The sequence below is a fragment of the Lolium perenne genome, chromosome 4 (assembly GCF_019359855.2).
Source record: "Lolium perenne isolate Kyuss_39 chromosome 4, Kyuss_2.0, whole genome shotgun sequence".
NCBI lineage: Eukaryota > Viridiplantae > Streptophyta > Magnoliopsida > Poales > Poaceae > Lolium > Lolium perenne.
The window spans coordinates 212,508,816-212,530,242 of record NC_067247.2 but is presented as its reverse complement, the minus strand read 5'-3'; the positions used below and the strand labels follow the sequence as shown (position 1 = coordinate 212,530,242).

General features: G+C 37.2%; 2 long non-coding RNA genes across 2 annotated transcripts; both read left to right on the top strand.

The window, feature by feature from the left end:
• The first annotated feature begins 2,445 nt into the window (after positions 1–2,445).
• Positions 2,446–3,737, top strand: LOC139838828 (uncharacterized). The gene is made up of 4 exons (XR_011756691.1): positions 2,446–2,540; positions 2,622–2,710; positions 3,262–3,421; positions 3,519–3,737. It is a non-coding gene; the product is annotated as an uncharacterized lncRNA (long non-coding RNA).
• A 449-nt stretch (positions 3,738–4,186) lies between these two features.
• Positions 4,187–6,144, top strand: LOC127295057 (uncharacterized). The gene is made up of 4 exons (XR_007847500.2): positions 4,187–4,298; positions 4,467–4,566; positions 5,645–5,725; positions 5,809–6,144. It is a non-coding gene; the product is annotated as an uncharacterized lncRNA (long non-coding RNA).
• Positions 6,145–21,427: the final 15,283 nt, after the last annotated feature.

The following is a 21,427-nucleotide window of genomic DNA, read 5'->3' as shown; positions in this document are numbered from 1 at the left end:
ATATGGGTATATTTAATGATATGTCCTTTAGAGGCGCCTTTTGAGATACAATGCATGGTTCTATCTTTTGTGCATTGACCCTATTTGACGGTAATTAATTTTGATTCTGTTCTAAATGGCAAGGTCTGGTAGACTTGCAGCCTGAAGGTGTGGAGGTACCTCACAGCCTTGTTGACAAGGGCATGCAAAGGCAAGATCAAGATTATGCCAGACCATAAAGTTATTTGGCTGAATCCTCTTATATGAAGCAAGTGCACTGTGCAGATTACATATACGTTTTGGACATGGAGCCACATTCATTGCCAGTAAGATCATTTTCTGCATCGTGAGTCATAGATCCTCCTCTCATGTTTGTTTTATTCAACATAATTGTCTCCACGTGTCTATATTATTGAATTCAGTGAATGTCTGGTGAAATTCAGTGAATCGTATATATTTGTTTGGGCTGGTAATTAGTCTTTGAAATTACTCTAGCCGTTCCAGTTAGGTAATGTTCATAAAAAGTTATTAACTTCATGTGGATGTTTCCTGGTAGAAAGAATTTATAATGAGTATTAAAGTTCTACGGATATCTGCTGTAATGAGTATTACAATGAGATTCTATAGTGGTTTTAGGAGCCAGGATGTCTGCTCTAATGTTAATAGCAGCAAAGTAGAAGGTTTCTTGAAGTCTATTAAAACTCTCTGGATTTAGTATTTTGTGTGTCTATGATCGAAGTGGATTTCCTCACCTTTTTTTTCCTATGCATATTGTCTCCCCACAATGGATCACATTTTGCTGTCAATTTACAAGTGATGTGTGCTTACTTGTTTAAATTTTTTCCTGAGCTTGCCAATTATTTCAGTTTTCTACTTTATTACAACGTCTGTAATTCTTAGCGCTGCAAGAATTAGTGAGACTATTAGAACTAAATTCTGAATATTTAGCTTTTTCATGTGAGAGAAATAGCATTCTGAAAATAGCAGTGTTTTAAAGAAAAACATAGCAACACTCGACGGTTTGCAGGCTCATGCCTTGACACCATATGCGCCTCCCTGGCAAGTCCATGGTTCTCAAGTGTTTTGTTCAGCGGCAGCAAAGGAGGGTGATTTCAGATTTAGTTATCTCTGGATGTTTAGGCTTATGAAGTAAATGATTTTTCCAGTCGTTGGATTGGGAAATTAAGACGTATTCCCTGGAAAGAGGCTTATTCGTTGGTTGTAATGTGCTGGCTGTGCTTTCCTGGAACGAATCAGTTTAGGCTTATTCTCTGGTCGTACTGTGCTGTCCTTTGGCCACCCTGGACGGGGTTTAACAGCAAAAAGGTATGGGAAGATAAGAATTTGCTAAACCTATACGAGCTTGCGTCACAGGTGATCCTTGTTACCATGTACTCACAATTGTGTTGCATGGACTCTTTTTTTGCTTGGGAAGGAGCTCCTTATTAGGAATGGGCATTTCTTTTTATAATACCCCTGGTTTCATTGATAGCTATGCTTAACTTGGGAGATATTTGCTTTTCCTTAAGCATATTCTTTATAGTTTTAAATGCATATCATATTCTTTGCGATATATAATTTCCTAATGAGTAGTCCTATCGCTTGAACGCGCTCACGTACATAATAAGCCAACCTCGACATTGTTTTCAGCACTATCGGCGATCGAAGAGGCATACGGTACGCTAACATTCTAACAATATCCCAGCATCATTACTACATATAAAGGGCGATATACTATTTCCTAATTTTGTTATTGTTTTACAGTTGAGTTTGGGTGCCCAGGAGACGGCAACGTTGGTGTCCATGTGTCCTGCTGCAGGTGTTGCCGCTTCTGAAGCGATGGAGAGGAGCAACGGATGATAGCTTGGGGATACTTGATAGGTAATATATGATCCACCTCCAAATTTTATCATGATTTGCCCTGTTCATTTTGGCTCAGGTTATCTGTTCTGATGATGCATGTTCGACATTTGCTGCAAGCTGTTAGCCATCGTGGCCCTAAGCACCAGGTACAAAAATATAGCCTAGAGAGTTGGTATTTGGTACGAAAGAGTGGATAAATGAATTTGCATTAAGCCTTTCCGTGATGTTTTCTGTAGGTGAAACAAGAAGCTTGGTGGTTGGTCATGGGGAATGTTGCAGGCTTGGAGCTATATGGTCTGAAGAGAATTAGTTCTGCAGATTGTATGCTTAACACTCGCATACAATTGCCACATACGTGCCATGCCCAGGTAATAATGCCTCCCGCATGTGAATGAAGTTTGATAAGGGAACCTTAACATGACTATATTGTTATGCTCTTCGGTGTCTAAAATTCTACTTAAACAGCAATAATAATTGAGTAGCGAACTAAATGTCAGTCTCCAGTATGCTCGAGCCAATATATTATTTCCAAATTTTTATTAATTCTTGCCGATTTTTTTGGGCTAGCTGTTCAATATGGCTGCTATTATAATATTTCAGAGACTGTCATTGAGCTCCCCAAATCACTAGCTGATGAGGGAAGCAGGGGTACATGGATGCTAGGATGGAGGCAACAAAGAATTGTTCTCAGTTGGAAGGTAGTCTCAGATCTGCATCTGATTATCCCAATTGTTTTAACCCATCTCTCATGTTATTTTTCCGGATTTTAATATGCTCAGGTGTCATTTTAATTTTATCATATAGTTGAGTACCTCCTTTCTCTTCCCTTCAGCAATGCAGCGCCAGAGTCTAAGCTTGTAACCGGATGGTAGGTGCTAGCAAATTAGCAGGTTATCAGACTGTTTACATATTGTATTAGCCGGTTGATGCCTAGCGATAGCCTTCTTTTTTATGTACATGAGCCCACCTAAAATTTGTAAAGTATGGAAGAGTACATGAGCCTAGGATTTAGAGATTATTAAAAAAAGAAAATTGTATGTGGGCCAGCTTAATCTACATTTATTAGATGTCATATACTAATTGTTCATGTAGGCCTGCATGTGCTTATTTCAGATAATGGCCTGCAAAAGATATGAGATGAATGGTGATAGCAATAGGACATTTAGATCCAGTTTATAAGATACCGCTGCCACAATTACATGGATCTGCTTACCTTCTTACTTTACCTATTAACTAATATTGATAAGATAAGGAGCCTTTCATGGCTGAATTCGGAAGCTGAGGTTTTCCCCCAAAAGCTTCAACAATTTTCATTGGTTGTTCATTTTCGGAAAATTACCAACATGATAGACTTCGAGTTCTGAACTTAAATGAACACTTGTTTCTCTTCTAAATCTTAATTGTCGCTGTTTTTTGCAGCTTTCCCTTGAGTCTCGGACAGATGCTTACTGAAGTACGACCTGAAGTGAAAACGAATGTTCCAGCACTGAAGCTCCAGCTGAAGATGGCAATGATGTCATTGAGCTTCCTCATGTACCTTTTAAAGCACTACAGATGCAATAAGCTCCAAGGATAACAGGTTTTGACCCCATGCTCTTTCATTTTTAAAGTATACCGTGTCTCATTTGCATGTAATATTTATTATGGAGCATTGATAACGTGTTTTGAATTGACAGTTTTGGGAGAGGCAGTACCTACTTAGTCGGACGGAACTGACCTGAACAGGTACAAGTCCTGCAGTTTTGGAGGAGCTGTAAAATATCTACCATTTGATTGTGCTATTTTATTTCAGTTATTTCATTATTTTTAGTGTATGCCTATTGTACATTCAGTAGTCTTGGCCTAAATTATGGTACCGATGTCCTATTGTCTCTTGATTGTCACTTTAGACTGATTTGCACTTGCAGCATACTGTATGTATGCAGAACCTCGTCTCCTCAAGATGGCTGCAGTTAACCTAGATAATACAACCTCAAGCGACGCCGGCAACAAACACCCCCAACCAGGTACGGTTCATGCGCGTGCTCTTCTCCCTTCTTCCTTATGGCTGCCCCTCTCTGATCCCCCCTGTAATTTATTTTGATTTTGCTGCTAGGATTCGGCTGTCCAGAAGATTCAGAGACAGTGACAACGGCCCTCTGCAGGTATGATTATCCTACTGACCTCTCTTCTCCTCCATCGTCCATACACACTAGCATTATTCCCTCTTTCTTATATTTTTTCATGGGTGGAGGTGATTGTTTAATTTTTTTTTACCATGTCTTAATGCCTCTCAATTCATTTTCTGTTGGTTTTCTTCGTCTCCCCTGAGGAATGGCTCTTTCTATTTGGTGGAACAGAACAGGCAGGAAACACATGATCATTGATGTTCAGCTTGATTACCACAACAACATAGTTTATTCTTTGTGCGAAGTGTTGCGCATCACTATGCCTCCCTCCACATCAAGTGCATCAAGGTAGAGCATCACTTTGTTTTTGTGCGGAAGGAAGAGTATTAGTTTATAAGCAGAGCAAGGTGGGCGTTGTTATATGCTTCTAGGTTCAAGGAATTCTAGAGGATAGAGTTTTAATTGCTTTCCCCCATTGTCAAATATTACTGATTATTGATGTGTGTGCTTTGTCAGGATTTAGGATGATAATGTTGTAGATGCCAACGATGAGGATTATTGATGTGTATATTGTGCCACATTCAAAATTATTTTCTAAAGTGCATGTTCATAGATGGTACGTGTTGTAGGCAAGTAAGATGGTTGTGAAATTTAAATTGACTTCTTCTGCTGATCTGATGTAGGTACTGTTAGTACCATGTTTATCAATTTTAGTTTGTCCCCGGTCATTTCAGCCAATATTTTCTAAATCAAAATATATATTAGTCTTGACAACATGTCTACTTTTTAACTGATGTTACTATTGGGTTCCTTTTCTTTAGCTGTTGGTGTGCCATGGTAATTGTCCTAAAGGAAAACTAACTAAATATGTTGTGTTTGTAACATGATTTTGGTGTGTTTGAAATTATACCACTTACCACTCATATTGCATTTTTTCCTCAGACAGAAAGAACATTATTCTATTCTCACCCAATTTATTATTTCATACATCACATGCTAAATGTATTCTCAGGGCAAAGGCAATGTGTACTAGAGATTTTGGTTGCTGCATATTCAAATCTGTCTCAGTTATTGCTGTATCGCTTATCTTGATATTCAGAATTTAGCATGGATTTTTATGTTCTTGATAATCCTATATAAATTGCTCAAACTGAGTTGATGTTAAACAAAAAAACTCAAAAATGGTTTATGGCAAACGAAACAACTCTATGTCCTATATAACTTACGTTTCCTTCAATCCCGTTCTAGAAATGAATACTATAGAAATGTTTTCAAATTTCCTTCGATGCTTTATTTAAATGAGTGACTGTTTGTATGTTGCAATTTATTTCTAGAATATCATTGATGGGACCCATCACATGGAAGTGATCTACAAGTAGTTTGCAATATATACTTAAGATCTCAAAGTACAACAATCAGTTTTCAAACATCTGTTTTCTCTTTTCAAATGGCACGCATCGACGTAGGATGGAAGGTAGAAAAGAAGAATGCAATACTTTTTTCTACCCTCTTGTATCAACCGACACACGAGTGGGAATGTTGATTAACTTTAGCACGACATCTTTTGCACTGATGCACAACAAAAAGACAACAATTCCTTATAGCTTCAAGGTTTATTTTTTAGCATTTATTTGTAGATATATGGATATCTTTTTCACACTTTGCGTTTACTAATGAAAAATTATATTCTCTAGGTGATCACTAGCTTGCCACCGCATGAAGGACCTAACCTGAGCTTTCACGCACTTGATGAACAATTTGACCTGTTAGATAAAGTAGGTGTTTTCTGTACCTGTTATTTGTTAGTTTCTTAGTGCTTGTTTCTTACTGCAATTTCTGTCTGTGCTACTTCAAACAGGTTTTGAATACATGGGATAACATGGTTGGTGTTGAGCACTTGGAAGAGGATTCTGATGGCAAGGCGAGACTGAAGGCTCGGCATTCTGCTGGATAAATGAGCGCCTCCCGGAGAGGGTGTGGAATGGTCTACATGGAGTACAAGTGCTGCCTCGCTGTATTTCCATTTGATTTTTGCCTCTATACTGTAATTTCATTGTAGTTTGTTTTCTGAATGCTTACGTGCGAGAGGAGTGAAGAAGGACCCAGCTAAGAGGCATCAGCTAAGCTGTATAAGACACATTGCACTTAGTGGTTCTGTTAGTATGGCATCTGCTGGATTTGCTTTGCTGGGACATGGTGTGATTACTGGATCTATCTGGCATGATGTGTGTATCACTGTTAGGAGCTTTTGCCAGATTTCATATTGATTCTCTCACTGATTACAATCTTATCGGGAGAAGTCCTCGAGTTTCTTGTGGCTAGAAGAAATTTTGGTCATCCTTCTGCTGCTTCGTTCTAGGTGTCTTCAGTTTCACATTGCAAGAGTTAATAATTCAATATTAGTCATGCTCGATTCACTTGCCATACGAGAGTAGTCAAGCTTATAAGGAGAACGAGGACATTTGTCTTACATGGAGTAAATATTGGTGTAGCACATGTATACGAAATATTAGGAATCGACATTGGAAGCCTTGTACAGCATGGCTACATCGCTTGCTTCTATACAGAGTTATGAGATTAACGCAAATCGTGGAAATTATTTACGTGGGGCAAACATTTGTAATAGTCTACTCACAATACGTAGAAACATTATTCTTGAAAATAGTAATTGTCTTTTTATTTTTCTTTTATAATGATACTTATTTCGGTACAATAACCATAATTTGGTGGGGTGCTTATACAAAGCTAAAAAGCTGAAAAAGTGTTAAATTATACTAAATTGTTATATCTTAGCGCAAAACCTTGATGAAATGGTGTGTCCGCAAAATACTAAAGCAATTAAATTGCAGGTTAATTCTTAATACTAAAATAAACTAAAATTTATGATTTAAATTCTATCTTGATTCTGCCATTTGCGCGATAGCGCAACAGGTCATCTAGTATATTAAACACTCGTAAATACGTGCGACTTGTAGATAAAATGCGCATTATTAAATGGATCAGTTAGCAGTATGAAAGGTTTATGCATATCTTTTCATGAGTAGGCAGACCTCTAGCATCAAACGCTTGCCGGGTAACAGGGACGTGACGCCAGCCATTGAACTCGGAGACAAGGTTGTCCTTTTGGTACCCAGCCTCACTACTTCGACGAACGTGAATAAACAGCAGACAAAACCGAAACCGATCCCAATTATACTTTTGTAGTTCCTTAGAGGGTTGTATGCGACTGCGTGGTCATCTTTAGAAATCGAACCAACAGCCGGATATGTTTCGAACTTATATAACATATACCAATATAAATAAACTTAGCTGACAAATGCTGGCAGAGTCAACTGGCGGGTGAGCCGGTGGCGACGAGTCCGGGCTGGCGAGTCCCCGAGCACGACGAATATGCGGCGGGTGAGTCGCCAATCATGGCGAGTCGGTGATACTGGCTGGGACGTGCCATATCAGTAGCGGGTGAACTGTCCGTCGAGCTCACATGATTGGTTTTGTTTGATTTATCATGCATGCAAAGCAATATGTGTTAGTCTCCATGGGTAATAATAACGAATTTGCTAAGTTTCAGTCAGCTGAAACTTATCTTACGTCTCAGTCAGTTTTTCGTTCGTTGGATCTGTGTGTGCGTCAAGATTCGTATCAGCCCGCTTTTTGGCAGTCAGCCCGTTATGTTGTCTAGTTGGGCCCAGTTTGTTATTTGGGTTGTGGTCTGGTAGTTGTTGGGCTTTTTTGTTGCCTAACGTTGCCTGTGTGGGTCCCGCTTGTCTGTGTCTGGTAGTTGTGAGCGTATCGTCCACCGGTTTTCCCCTCTTCTATCCATTCGACTGTTCAAACCACGGAGAGGCAGAGGGACGGGGGGCGAGGCGTTGCTGCCGTCGGTGGGGAGGCTTCGCCGACGTCGCAGGAGGGAGGCGTCGCCGGCGTCGCAGGAGGGAGGCGTCACCGGCGTCGCTTTAGGGAGGCGTCGCCGGCGTCGCCTGATGGAGGACTCGGCGGCGTCGCAGGAGGGTGGTATCGCCGGCGAAGAAGGAGAGATGGTTTCGCCGCCTCGGAGGAGTGGGGCGTCTCCTGCGTTGGAGGCGGTCAGGATATCGACGGGGGAAGGTGAGAAGGTTCTCCATCTGCTGGTTTTTTGCTCTGTATTTGCTAGTTGCGGACCAAATCTGGGTGTCAATTCGTCGAATCCCTATGTAACCAGCCTTGAATATGTTGTCTATATGATGGTGCTAGTCGATTATGCTTGTTTTTTGAGCAGTACTGTTGTTTCATGGAGAGATCTGGTAGGTTTTTGTGTTATGTTCGTGTGCGTTTTTCAGGATGGAGAGATCTGATAGATTTGCCTTGTTGTTTGTTCTTGTCCTTTTTCACTTGCTATTTTGAAACCTGGAATGATAGGGATAAAGTAGTTGCCCTCTTCTGTTGGTTCGTTGTCTAGTTTGGTGCGATTTTCGTGGATCTCTGGCTGGTAGTGTTCTATAAATTGGTTTGGCTGTACTGCATGCCTTCAAAGTACAATAGCTGTTCCTGTTTTTTTAAGTTGCTTAATGATTGGATTAACATAGTATGGGAACTGCCTATAGTCATGTTTAATTGTGTAGTTGTCTTGAGTAATTGAAATTAAAATCAGTGGTACTACCCCTTTAAAGTTTCAAGTAACATAGTTTCAAGTAATTGAAAGTAATTGAACAAATAGTTTTAAAGTTCTTGGATGCTTGTATCCTAAATTTAATTTGCAAGGTACTACCCCTTTGGTCATGTTTTTTCATCTTTTTTATCTGATTCTTTGATAGCGAACATGGATACTGAAGTCCAAATGGATTATTCATTTGATGGGAATTATATGAATGATGGCCATCAGAATGTTGCAGAAAATGAAGCCAATCATTATGAATATGTGAGTGATGATGATTTATCGCAGGAGATTATAAGGCTGGTATGATCCTTTGATATTTTTTTTGCTTTTTGCTGCTGTTGAAACTGAATTTGTTACTTTTGCTCTTATATTTTTTTGGAGCTTCAATCTGAGCATTCTCTTTTATTTTTTTATAGATTATCAATAGTGTTCAAAAGAAAGAGAGACGTAATAGTGCTAAGAAGCAGAAGAGAAAGGTTAGTCCCAACTTGGATTGGCATGTATGTAATTATCTCAAATTGCAACTCGTGTCGCAACTGTACATATTTATATATTACTTGCAACCTTAGTCGCAACTTGGATTGGCATGTATGTAATTATCTCAATTTGCAACTCGTGTCGCAACTATCCATATTTATATATTTTTTGCAACCTTAGTCGCAACTCGGATTGGGATGTGCTTTTATCAAGGATTTTTTGTCAATTAATATGCCAGTTGCAACAACAGTTGCAATTGACCTTTAACCTGAAGCAGGGGCGGAGCTGGAGTAAATATTTCGCCGATGCATGGCTAAATTTTGGAGTGTTTTGCTAGTTGAATTTTTGTCTAGTTGCAACTTTAGTTGGAATTGCGCCTTTTTACATAGTCAATTATGCTAATTGCAACCTTAGTCGCAACTATATCACTAGTTAGATTAATCGAAGCCGCCTAGTTGCAACCCTACTCGCAACTGCCTTTTATTGAAATTCTTATGTCAGTTTCAAGCGTAGTTGCAAATCTTTCCAGTAGGAACTTAAAATGCTCTCGAGTTGCAAGTAAAGTTGCAACTGATAGTGTGAGTAGCAAGTTGCAACCACACTTGCAACTGAGTCAGGACTATATATTTTAGTATGTACTTCTGTTGTTTAATTTTCTACACTATCAGTTCTCACTTCTTCCTTTTTATGCTTCTTTATTTTGGTAGAGGTATAATTTTGCAAGATCTGAAGTTAATGGCAGTGAAGCAGATAATGAGTTGAAAGCTTATAGCAGATGCAGTATCTCGTTCTTAAACAAAGTGTTAACAGCAGTTCGATCTAATAGCAACTATGTGCGTCTTGTCAATTGGATGGGTTTTGGCGAGGTTCTGAATATGGATGATTGTTGCGTGCCAAGGGCATTTGTTCAATGGGTTGCAGACAATGTTTCTTGTTCTGATGAGGCTATTCAACTTGGCTCCAAATCAATCAAGTTGTCACCTGAAGCAGTTTTTGATACTTTTGGAACTCCTTCCGGTGAAATCCTTGTTGATAGTGACGAAGAATTAGGAAAAGCTGCTTTTCTTACTCTTTTTGGCCTTATTGATGTTCCTTCAATCAAATTCTTTGGGAAAAAAATTCTGTCTAAGGAGGTTCTCCCTGATGATGTTTTTTGCCGTTGTTTCATGGCGGTTTGTTTAGGAACTCTCTTCTGTCCAAACTCAAACACAAAAATTAGTACCAAGTACATGGGAGCTCTAGTAGTTGTTGATAGAATAAAAGATCGCAACTGGTCCAAGTTTATTCATGAGTGGACGATGATTTACATCAGAAAGTACCAGAATGAGCCACTTAATGCAAAACGACTCAATCGAACTCTTGGTGGATGTATTTATCTTTTAGCGGTATGATTATTCTTCTCTAATTTAGTTTGTTAGTTTGCTATGAGCCACTTAGTTTGTTAGTTTTTTTCATAAGTAATTTTGGTTTGGTTTTTCCAGATTCGTTGTCTTGATTTTGTGGACTTCAATCCAATTCATATACCGTCAACATTGCCAAGAATCAAAATCTGGAAAGGGAATTTAATTAAAGTCTTTAGTGACATGTTCATTGGCACTAATGGAAAATACGGCGCATATCCAGTAAGTTATCTCTTTTCTTTTTTTTCTTATTATTCTTTTTTATCAGTAATGCTTATGTTTTATCAGGTATAATAATCTTTTATATCATTTCTTAGATCAAGGATATATCTGAAACATGTTACTCAACAAATACCAACACTACAAGTGAGTTTGCATGGTCCAATGAAATTATGAAGCAGTCATTACATGCAGCTCTTGGTGGTCTTGTTAACAACAAGGTATCCATAACACAGTAGTTTATATTACTATATAAATGTCCTTTTTTTTTATAACTTTTCTGAATTGTTGGTACATTTTTCTTTTCTTCAGTTGAAGGAAGATATTTCTTCTTCATTCATAAGTATCATGAAAGATGAAGGAAAAAGTTTTTGTATGAAAGCTCAAGAGCTAGTTGTTAAAGTGGTTCAAGCTTTTCAATCAAATAACTTTGGATCCCAGGATACTTTGAAGTTGAATTGTTCCGATGATGGTTCTGACAAAATTGCAATAGATTCTCGCACTACTGAAAAGTTGCCATCTAGTGACCAAGAAATAGCTAGCGATGGTAAATTTTTTGTCATTTTTAATTAGGATTTTTTATCATGTATTCTTTTTTTGGATGATTCATTCCTGTAAATAATAACTTCATTTTTATCTGTTAAGAGTAACATCATTTTTTATCTGTTTTGGTTCTGTATAGAGGGTGCTTTATATCATAGGAAAAGGAGACGAATAGTATTGAATAATACTTCACAGCATTCAAGTAATTCCCAAACAGCCAACATGAGTTTTGAGGAACACAATGTACCATTCAAGGTAGAATGGCAAATGAAAACTAGTTCAAAGCATTTTTTTTGGAGTGTCTCTTACATACTGTCCTTTTTGATTGTTTTCTCTTATATCTATGAAGGATATACCTGGATATGCAAATACTGTGTCCCAACCTGTCCACTCAGCAAGTCTTGGATATATGCTGCCCGCAAATATTAATTCAGAGAGAGCATCAATTGATGATGATTTATCTTCCCGACAAGTTAACAGACCCACTCAAAAAGTTATTGTAAAAGAAGGTAGATTGCAAATCTTCAATAGTTACTTTCAATTTATTTTTTAATGAGTTACTGATAATATCATTTTTGTTTTTTTTCATGAAGTTTCTCTTAATCCACTGTTTTCTTTTGATTTTGTTCAGTTACGTCAGTAAAGATGGATTTGAATAAAAAATTTATTGAACAAGAACAAGAAGAATTCAATGGATTCAACACAACTAATACTGACCAGGTAAAATTATACAGTCCCACAACTTATTTTATTCTAAAATTTAGTAGTTTCTACACTCGTTTCAGTATCAACTTGTCTGTGTAATATTCAATTCAAGCTCCTGTGGAAAGACTCTTTCCCCGTGCTGGCTCTTTTTCACTTTTTGTTTTTTGTCCCATGTTGTTGTTGCTTTCCCATAGCAGCACATTACTATGCCATTCATACCATCTGAACACTCAGTATTAATGTTTTTATTATTAAATAAGTGTTCTAGAATTGGATTTGTACTTTATTTTTGTCTATGAAATTTGTGTGGCGTCATTAACAACATACTTCTTTTATTATAATTACAGCATACTTCACATCAACTAAAACACTGTGGCATCCTTCAAGAAAACAAGGATCAAAAAGAGGCAGGCAGATCAATGGATGTTGATGCTCTCAATATTCAGAACTTTGGTACTGTTTTTTGATTTATTCTTGTTTTTTATTAGCTAAAAACCATTTGTTTAATTGATTTTACTTCATATATCATTAGGTTTCTTATCATTGCTCTGAATGCTTATACCGAAACACATATTTTGCAGAGAATAGAGGAGAATATCTACAGATTGCACGACACAAGTACTATTGGAATGACACTGGAATATCATTTAGGTTGTTAGAAGATGAGGATGACATGGGCAAATCAATTCAAGAGCCTGAATTGTTTTGTCCAATTGGTATGAATGATTACGCATATAATAAGCAGATTGAGGTAATTTTGTATAGCCTTTTTTATTATTTTAAAGTCTGTTTTTCTTACATTTTTATCTGTTTTGTAATATATTTTTTCTCATCATTATGCAAATCCACAGTTAGCTATATTGAACTGCAAGAAGGATTTGAGCAGCACATGTTCAATCAAACAAACTGTCACTCATTCTGTTACCAAGATAGATAGTACACCAGAGGTGCCAATCTACTTCCAGATTTTTTTCAGTTAACTTGTATTAATTGTTGTCTCCTATTTATGTTGTTTTAAATTATATTATTTTTGTCATCAGAGAATTGACACTTCCGAATGTGACACTACCATTCAATGTGCACAAAATCAGCCTAGTGTTACTGGTCTTACCAACTCCCCAAGATGGCCGTCGAAATTGGGTCATGATTTTGTAGATCTTGTAAGTTGTTTTTTACTTTTGTTCTTTTAAATATTAGTTTTGGGTGGAGCAATTTTTGTTTTTCTAAGTATTTACTTTTGCTCTTTTTCTCTTGTTTCTAGGTTTCGCCAGAAACACATGACAGATATATAGATTCCGTGGATCAACATGACACTTCATATAAATCAACACCTGTGAGATTCTTGTATTTTCTTTTATTCTAACTATTCTAATTTTTTTTAAAAAAGATAATAGTGTTTTTTGATATATTCTTCCTTTTTTCCTTTCTTTTCCTGCTATAATAATGCAGACCTACAACAGAGCTTCAATTGTTGGCCGTAGGCTTTTCGAAGGGAATCAGAATTATGATTCCAGCTCAATGAGCAAGAGTCCTGTCAAGCAAATGTTGAACAACTTTGGCAAGGTATGCACATCATCAAATACATGTCTTCTATTTTTATTTATCATTGCCATTTTTCTTCAGTTGAAAGTGCAAGACTAATCTGTGTAGTTGCAACCTGAGTCGCAACTACAAAAATAACCCAGTTTGCAGCCCATGTCGCAACTGACTGATTTTATATATTGCGTATAGCCTTGTTAGGTTTATATATCACAGTCGCAACTGTAAACATTTAATTTGCAACCTTAGTCACCACTTGGACTAATATCTATCTCAGGTTGCATAGTTTTCAACCTGAGTTGCAAATGCCAAAATAAGCGAGTTTGCAACCCATGTTGCAACCGATAGTTTTTGCAACCCTAGTCGCAATTCAGATTGGCATTTGTAAAACTTTATCTCAATTGCAACTCCTGTCGCAACTGTCCGTCTTTAACCCTAGTCGCAATTCAGATTGGCATCTATAAAAATTATCTCAATTGCAATTCATGTCGCAATTGTCCGTCTTTAAACCTAGTCGCAACTCGGATTGGCATCTGTAAAACTTATCTCAATTGCAACTACTGGTAATCGTCTTTTTTATATATTACTTGCAACTTTAGTCGCAACTCGGATTAGCATCTGTAAAACTTATCTTAATTGCAACTCCTGTAGCAGCTGGCTGTCTTTTTATACATTACTTGCAAGTTCCCATACTTTTTCCAGTAGGAATTCAAAAATGAGTGTTATGTCAGTTTCAAAATTACTTCCAACTCCCTATTATCTCTGTTAAGTTTCAAAATGTCTCGCAACCTATGAATTCTCGAGTTGCAACAACACTTGCAACTGAGTCATGACTATAGCTTTTCGTAGTTGCACTTTTTGCAATTTAGTATGTAATTATGTTGTTTAATTTTGTAATTTCAGGAGTCATCATCACCAGAGGTTCAGATTTTGGGTGAAAAATCATTCAAAGAGAACTGCAATACTATGAATGATGAAGCAGAAAAGTTGTATAATACTAGCTTGTCACTTGGGAGTTCCTCATGGCATGGGAAAGAAAATGTGCTTCCACAACGAATACCACAACGCAGCAAATACATATGTTCACCTTTTGATGTCAACCCAAGCCCCGCAGTGGCAGTACAACCTTTTCAGCAAAAAAATTGGGAAGCTGTCACTTCTCTGTGTGACGTAGAACCTGATAGATTGTAAGTTTATTTCTGTAATATTTTATTTATTCAGTTTGCATTCTCTAAACAAGTTACTTTGATTTTTAATGTCTTGCAGGATATGGGCAATTAACATTGATAATATTAGAGTATCCATGTTGCAGTTAGGAAACTCAATGAAAGTGAACGGTTGGGTTGAGGCTTGGCTAATGAATGCATTCTGTCGCAAATTATTCAGAGACAAGCATCCTAGAAAATCTAACAAGCATTTCTTCTTCAATACTACTTCGGTAAGTATTTTTGCTGAAACTAGTATCTGTTGTTCAGTTTACTTGTACAAGGGTAAATCATTTATGTTTCAGTTTTGTATCTCTCAAACAGGATTATCTTCTTGAAAAATGGAAAAATGAAGAAACTAGGATAATTTGGAAACAGAAAGCAGTAGAATCATTCACCTTATCAAATAAAGCCAGATCATTGCACTTGTCAGATGGGGTATTTTTTTGTTCTTCTATGATCCCAAATTTCATTATCTGTTGTTTCTATTATTCTAGCTTATCTAATTTTGTATTTTATATGCTCCAGCTGTATTTTCCTAGTGTGTTTGATGATCATTGGTTCGTGTTCATGGTTGACATCAAATATCGCAACTTCATATTCCTAGATTCATATTATTCTCAAGAAACTAGTTATCAGAAGAAAGTTGCAAACTTGCTGGTAATAACAATTTTCTTCTGTAGTTTCTTTTTTCGTAATCCTTTCCTGAATTTTGCCTCTTGCTAGTAATACTAGCTATCATTGTTTTTGTGCCTGAAACAGATTAAAAACTTCAAGGCAACCTGGAACGAGGCTGGGCTAAAGAAATTGGACTTCAACAGTTTTGGATTAGCATATCCAAATGTACCTAAGCAAAGGAATGGGTATGCTTTGTTTTTTCTTGTGGAACTTTCTTTGATTGCTTTATGCATATTTAGATGTTGTGCTTCTATTCATCTTGCCTTTCTTTTTGTCTGTCTTCGCCGCAGGAATGATTGTGGAATTTTCAGCATGAAGTATCTGGAACTCTTTACTGCTAGGAATCCTGCTCAGTGCTCATTTTCTCATTTGGACATCACTGCATTTCGTATGAAATATGCTCATGACATCTTTATGTGCGACTACAATGTTGAGAATGATGCCAAAAATTTAGCCATTCAGTTTTCTTCATAGGTATAGTGTCATATTTTTTAGGTCAATATATTACAGTTGTTTCCTAATGATTTTTATTAGAACTAATTTTTTTGTGTTTTTGTTATTGTCAGGAGAAGAATATCAAAAGAAGACATGGAAATGGTGAACTTCAAACAAAATTGCTGCAATATCTGTGAATATACTCCCAAAGTGACTACCACAGTGCTCGAAATAGTTAATGATTTGTTGTTTGTTCTTTCTCTTATGTAAATTCAAAGAGATGTGTATATAAGTACTGTCGCCCTGTTATCGGAGAACATGCCATGTTATCTCAGACCTTTTGAGTGTTATCGGAGAACAATGTTTTACTGTCGCCCTGTTATCGGAGAACATGGCATGTTATCTCACACCTTTTGAGTGTTGTTTTAATTTTTTCTGGATATGCGGAAACAGCTTCTGGTTGCTTTACTGTCTTTTTCTATAACTACCATGACAACTGCATATTTTCACTTTTCATAAGTAAAGACATGTATGACAAGCTTTTGTTAAGAAATGCAGAAGACATTTCAGAATCTGACACAGAGAAGAAAAACAGAAGCTTTTTTCCAGGTATGACTAGTACTATTACATTTATTTGCTCCAGTATCTCAGATTCATTGTTTAGAATCTACTTCACAACATCAATAAATAGCTAGAATCTTTTTCACACAAATCTCCAGCTTGCTGTTTTTAGAGGCATGTTTTCCCCTGGCTTTTTGACGATGTCTTCTTCATGTTGCCTGTTGATTTCGCCTGGTTTCTCTTGTGTGTTTGCTTCTTTGTTGTATTCTCACCATCAACTTTACCTGCAACAAAATGAAAATTCTCTAGCAATTAGTTTCTAAACATTATAAACATAGGAAATACTTTATAAGTGCTCTTTTTTTAGCTAATGTTTTGTTTTTACCCGCTGTCTTCTTGTTGCTGGTTTTCACACTTTTCTCAAAAAATGACTTGGGTATGTGCCTCATTGTACATGTAGCAATGTTATGTTGATGCGAACCACAGTGGCTGCATGTAATTTGATTTTTGACATCAATTCTTCAACGAATGTCCTTTGTCGTTTAGAAGTTTCTGGACGTCCTTTCAAAGGAACAACATCAGGATCTTGTAGGTTATCAGGGAAACCATCTTTATGTTGTTGTTCACTTGTTTTTTGCTGTTCACTGGTTGCACATGGTTGTTTGCCCTTTCCTCTTTTCTGGAATTCCGCATGTTTTAAATCTTCTTGAGTCATTTCATCTAGTCTGTCCTCTATCCTTTTGATTTCATCCAGCAAGAACAAGTATTTCCTTTCAGTCACAGCTCCTTCCGAGGCAATATTGCAAAATTTCCTAGATAGCACGCAGTATCTCAGATGTTTGTTACTTGTTGTTAGATCTATTGGGATGGACTGCTTATCTCTCATGTATTTTCTATCTTTTGGCCTCCACCTACTGATGTAGTACTTTTCAGGAAGCTCTGACAAGTTAAGGTGGATGAGGACCCTCAGTATATGTGCACATATTATGCCATCCTTCTCAAACTTGCAGCATATGCAGGCGAATTCTTGTGCTTGTAGGTTTACAGAAACAAGGTACTTTCTGGACCTGAAATCTTGCAGTTGTAGCATAGGTGTCTTGTAGACCTCATACCTGACAAACTTTTGAATCTCCTGAACATGCAATTTTGTTGTGAACATTATTTGTTTTTGGAACCGATAGAATATCTTCCGGTTGTACATGCGACCAGCTTGAAGTTCTATCTCGCTACGCACCCAATAGTCCGGCTCTGTTATCCTTGTTACTGAATCCTGTTCTCTTTCCAATTCCTCTATGTTTTCAGATATTTTCTGGTACTCACCCAAGAAGCTGATAACACTATATGTAGACCCTACATTGTCTTTGAAGATTGCATTAGTGCCCTCACTTCTTGCAGTTGAGTGAATGAAAGGTAAGAAGTTATGCTTGAAGTAAACGGGGACAAACTTCTTTCTGTTTTCCCACATAATTTTCAAGTATTTCAGGTGTCCAACATTGTATCTGGAAATCATTTCTGGCCACAAATGCTCAAATTCAGCTATAGTCAGTGAGTTGCGCAGAATATCAGAGAAATCTGCATGAAGGTTTGGTATTTTACTAAAGCTTCCTCCACACTTCTCTTCCGACTTTCTCTTTATATGGAAGAAGCAGTTTCTATGACAAGATTGTTTGAAAACTTCATTTATTGCTCTTGCCATTGCAGCATCTTGATCTGTGATAATTGTTGCAGGATGCTTCCCTCACGTACATATGAGGAATTCCTCGAATAACCACTCAAAGGTACTTGCTTGTTCATTATTGATTATTGCACAAGCAAATAGGCAGTTGTGGCCATGTCCTGTCACTCCGACAAAAGGAGCAAATGGGAGCTTATACTTGTTAGTCTTGAATGTTGTGTCGAAGCTAAGGCAATCTCCGTATAAGTCATACATGTGTCGAGAAAATCCATCAGACCAAAAAATGCATTTGACCTTGTTGCCTTCTCCAAGATCAAAATTATAGTAGAACCTTGGATCTTCTTCTTGCCTCTGCCTAAAATAAGATAGAACTTTCATCATATCATTTGTGTTGTCTTCTAATCTGATTGCAGTCATGACATTTCTCACATATTTCTTGTTGTAAGGAACATTCTTCGGCTTTCCTCCTCGCAGGTATGTGAGTATTGCCATTATCTTTCGTGCTGGAAGCTTCACAGAAGTGAGAGTGCGAATGAAGAGCTTCTCTTGATCGGTCATATGTCTATGGGATGCCAGGAATTTGCTCTCATCAGGGCGGCTTAACTCATGGTTGTGGTGCAACTCTAGGTTTGTCACAACCCACTTGTCTCCTTTTAGTGTAACCACCATTTTGGCTTTGCAACCTGAAACAGGATTTAGATTTCTTCTTCTTTTTCTTGTTTTAGGTGGCGGTCCAGAACCAGCTTTCTGTTGGTTTCTCTCTTGTCTCTTCTTCTTCCTTTCCTCAATTACCTCAGGTACAACTACTTTGCCAAACTTACTGCATGTGTAAGTTCTTCTCGTGCTAATAGCATTTCCAATATTTTTGCCTTTGTAGTTTCCCGCTTTCTTCACAGAGAATACACAAATTGAAGCATATTCATTGTAAAATTTGTAGGCTTCCTCTTCAGTGTTAAATACCATGTTTAAGTGTGGAGCATGATGCCCAGTAACTTCCTGACTAGCTTGTAATGCTGCAACAACACTTTCATTTTCAAGGAAAATACGGATATCTTCTTGAGTTAGCTGCTCCACTCCTTCAGGCATCTCCATAGTTGCTTCTTCACCATCTTCATTATTGTGAGTTTCTTTGTCAAAACTATTATTTTCCTCTAGAATATGCTGCTCATTATGTACTGGATCATTATTCTGATTTTCATTGTCATCGAATTGCCAATTGTAGTAGCTATCTGAACCATAATTCGGCAAATCTTCATTTCCAATATTTGTCTCATCTTCAGCTAATTCTTCATCTTCATCACCAAATACTGGTTGCTCATAAGCTTCTTCTTCTTGTACATCTAGGAGCGTAGACTGGGAACTTGCATATCTGCCAGTTATCATAAATGTCTTGTTCCGCACAATTTTTCAATTTTTTGTTATCTATAATATGCAGCTAAAGATAATCCACAACTAATTTGTAGTCACAGTTATCTTTTTTTACCTCTGAACCCATTCCCTCTTCTATTCCATTGAAATTGCTTTGTAAATAGCTCCGCAAATTTATATTTTTACAATAATAGTTAGTTTAAACAACCAGGAACTTTCTTATAACAACATTTTCGCTGCGCTATGTATGTTGCTTCTTACCTGTGATGTTGATGGTGCTTCGACAGACAACAACATTTCCGTGAAGGACATACCATTACCTTGTGATAAGGATATCTGCATTTTTAGTTTCAGATAAGTCATTAATCCATCTGTCATCCCATTATCCCATATTTCAATGTTTTTTATGATCACATAATTATGTACTAAAGTTAGTATGGAACAACTTACATCATAGCGATCTTCAAGGTCACCTTGTTCAGCTTCCTTTGAGTTGTAGTCATATGTCCATGCTGGTGTCTTAGTCTAAACATCAAGTTCATTAAAACATATGTAAGCAACATTAAGTTGACAATGTTTGATTTGTAATTCATGTTTTGATATATAGGACAGAAAGTAAATCAAACTTACCTGCATATTAACATAGTTGTTGTTCAAAGTATAGCTTGTTGTGTGAGCTTCAATTTTATTCTGCATGGAAAAATAACAGTCATATACTTCCATTATAGTCTTGATAATTAATGCAGAAGTAAACAACTTATATAGTCTTGGAATAAATACCAGAAGTAAACATTTTTTTTTGTGTTTTCCAGATATTTGCATGCTTATATAAGTAAACAACTTATATAGTCTTGGAATAAATACCTCACATTTGCATGCTTTTCTTTTGTTTTCATACTGCTGGTAAGGCTCAGTATATTTTGCTATGTGCAAATACTTCCGTCTGAAGAAGTGCAAACGCATTTTTTGGGTGGATAAGTAGATGCTTGCATTTGGTGGGAGATATATATACGGGCATTTTTTTCGCTTGTAATAAGTGTACAACATGCACGTACTCAGGACGAACATGCTGGTTTTTGGGCAAGGAGGCATGCTCAGGACGAACATGTAGATTTTGCATACTCACGACCATCGAGTCTGAACTATTAGATTACATGATATCAGATTTTGAATGCACGTACTCGATTATATGATCTTTGATACTGTATATTTTGCAGGTATGATGCAGCTACATGCATAAGTTCATTCGGAGAAGAGGTACCTGATTCGGGCAGAAATTGCTATAATTCTTGGTACTGCTTCCTCCATCCTCCAGGTATGTGTACTTGGGTATCTGAAAATGTATGCAGTGTGTTGGATTTTTTGAACTCAGTATATGAAATTTGATACAAATTTGTTTTTATAAAAATTGTAGCCATTTTTGTGCTGTTTACCTGGGTTCCTATTATGAAATCAACCTCCAAATTCGAATCTGTTGCAAATGAAATTTAAGATGTCAGCTATTAGCAGTTAATGAAATTTGAAGAACTGACCAATGATGCATCATGTTTTTGCAATTTTTTTTGGAGAAAGGGCTGAGCAAGGTTTTTGCCCTCTTTTTGTTCTTGATGCATCAGGTTTTATCAAGTTTGGTTCGTTTTCTTCAAGAACTGACCAAGGATGAATCAGGTTTTAGCAAGATTTTTGGGGGAAAGGGGCTGAGCAAGGTCGTCAGAGTTTGGCGGAAAGACAGACCGAGAGAGATTTACCATGGTAAGCCTGATTCCCTTGATCCATTGTTCCAATTTCTTCAAGAACTCTTCCCCTCTGTCAGATCGCTTGATCCATTGTTCTTCCTGTAGTTTAGGTGGAGGTGGAAGAAAGGAAAACGAATCTAGGAGTGGTTGCGTTGTGTTGCGTTATTTACTGCTTCTGGTAATCGTCAAGGGTATTTTTGTAATTTTTATCGTCCTTTCTGATGATCGAGAGAGATCTGGGAGTAGTTGATTTCGTACGCTTCAAGTTGGGCTTTTGTTTCTGAAGAAGCCCAATAACAAAAA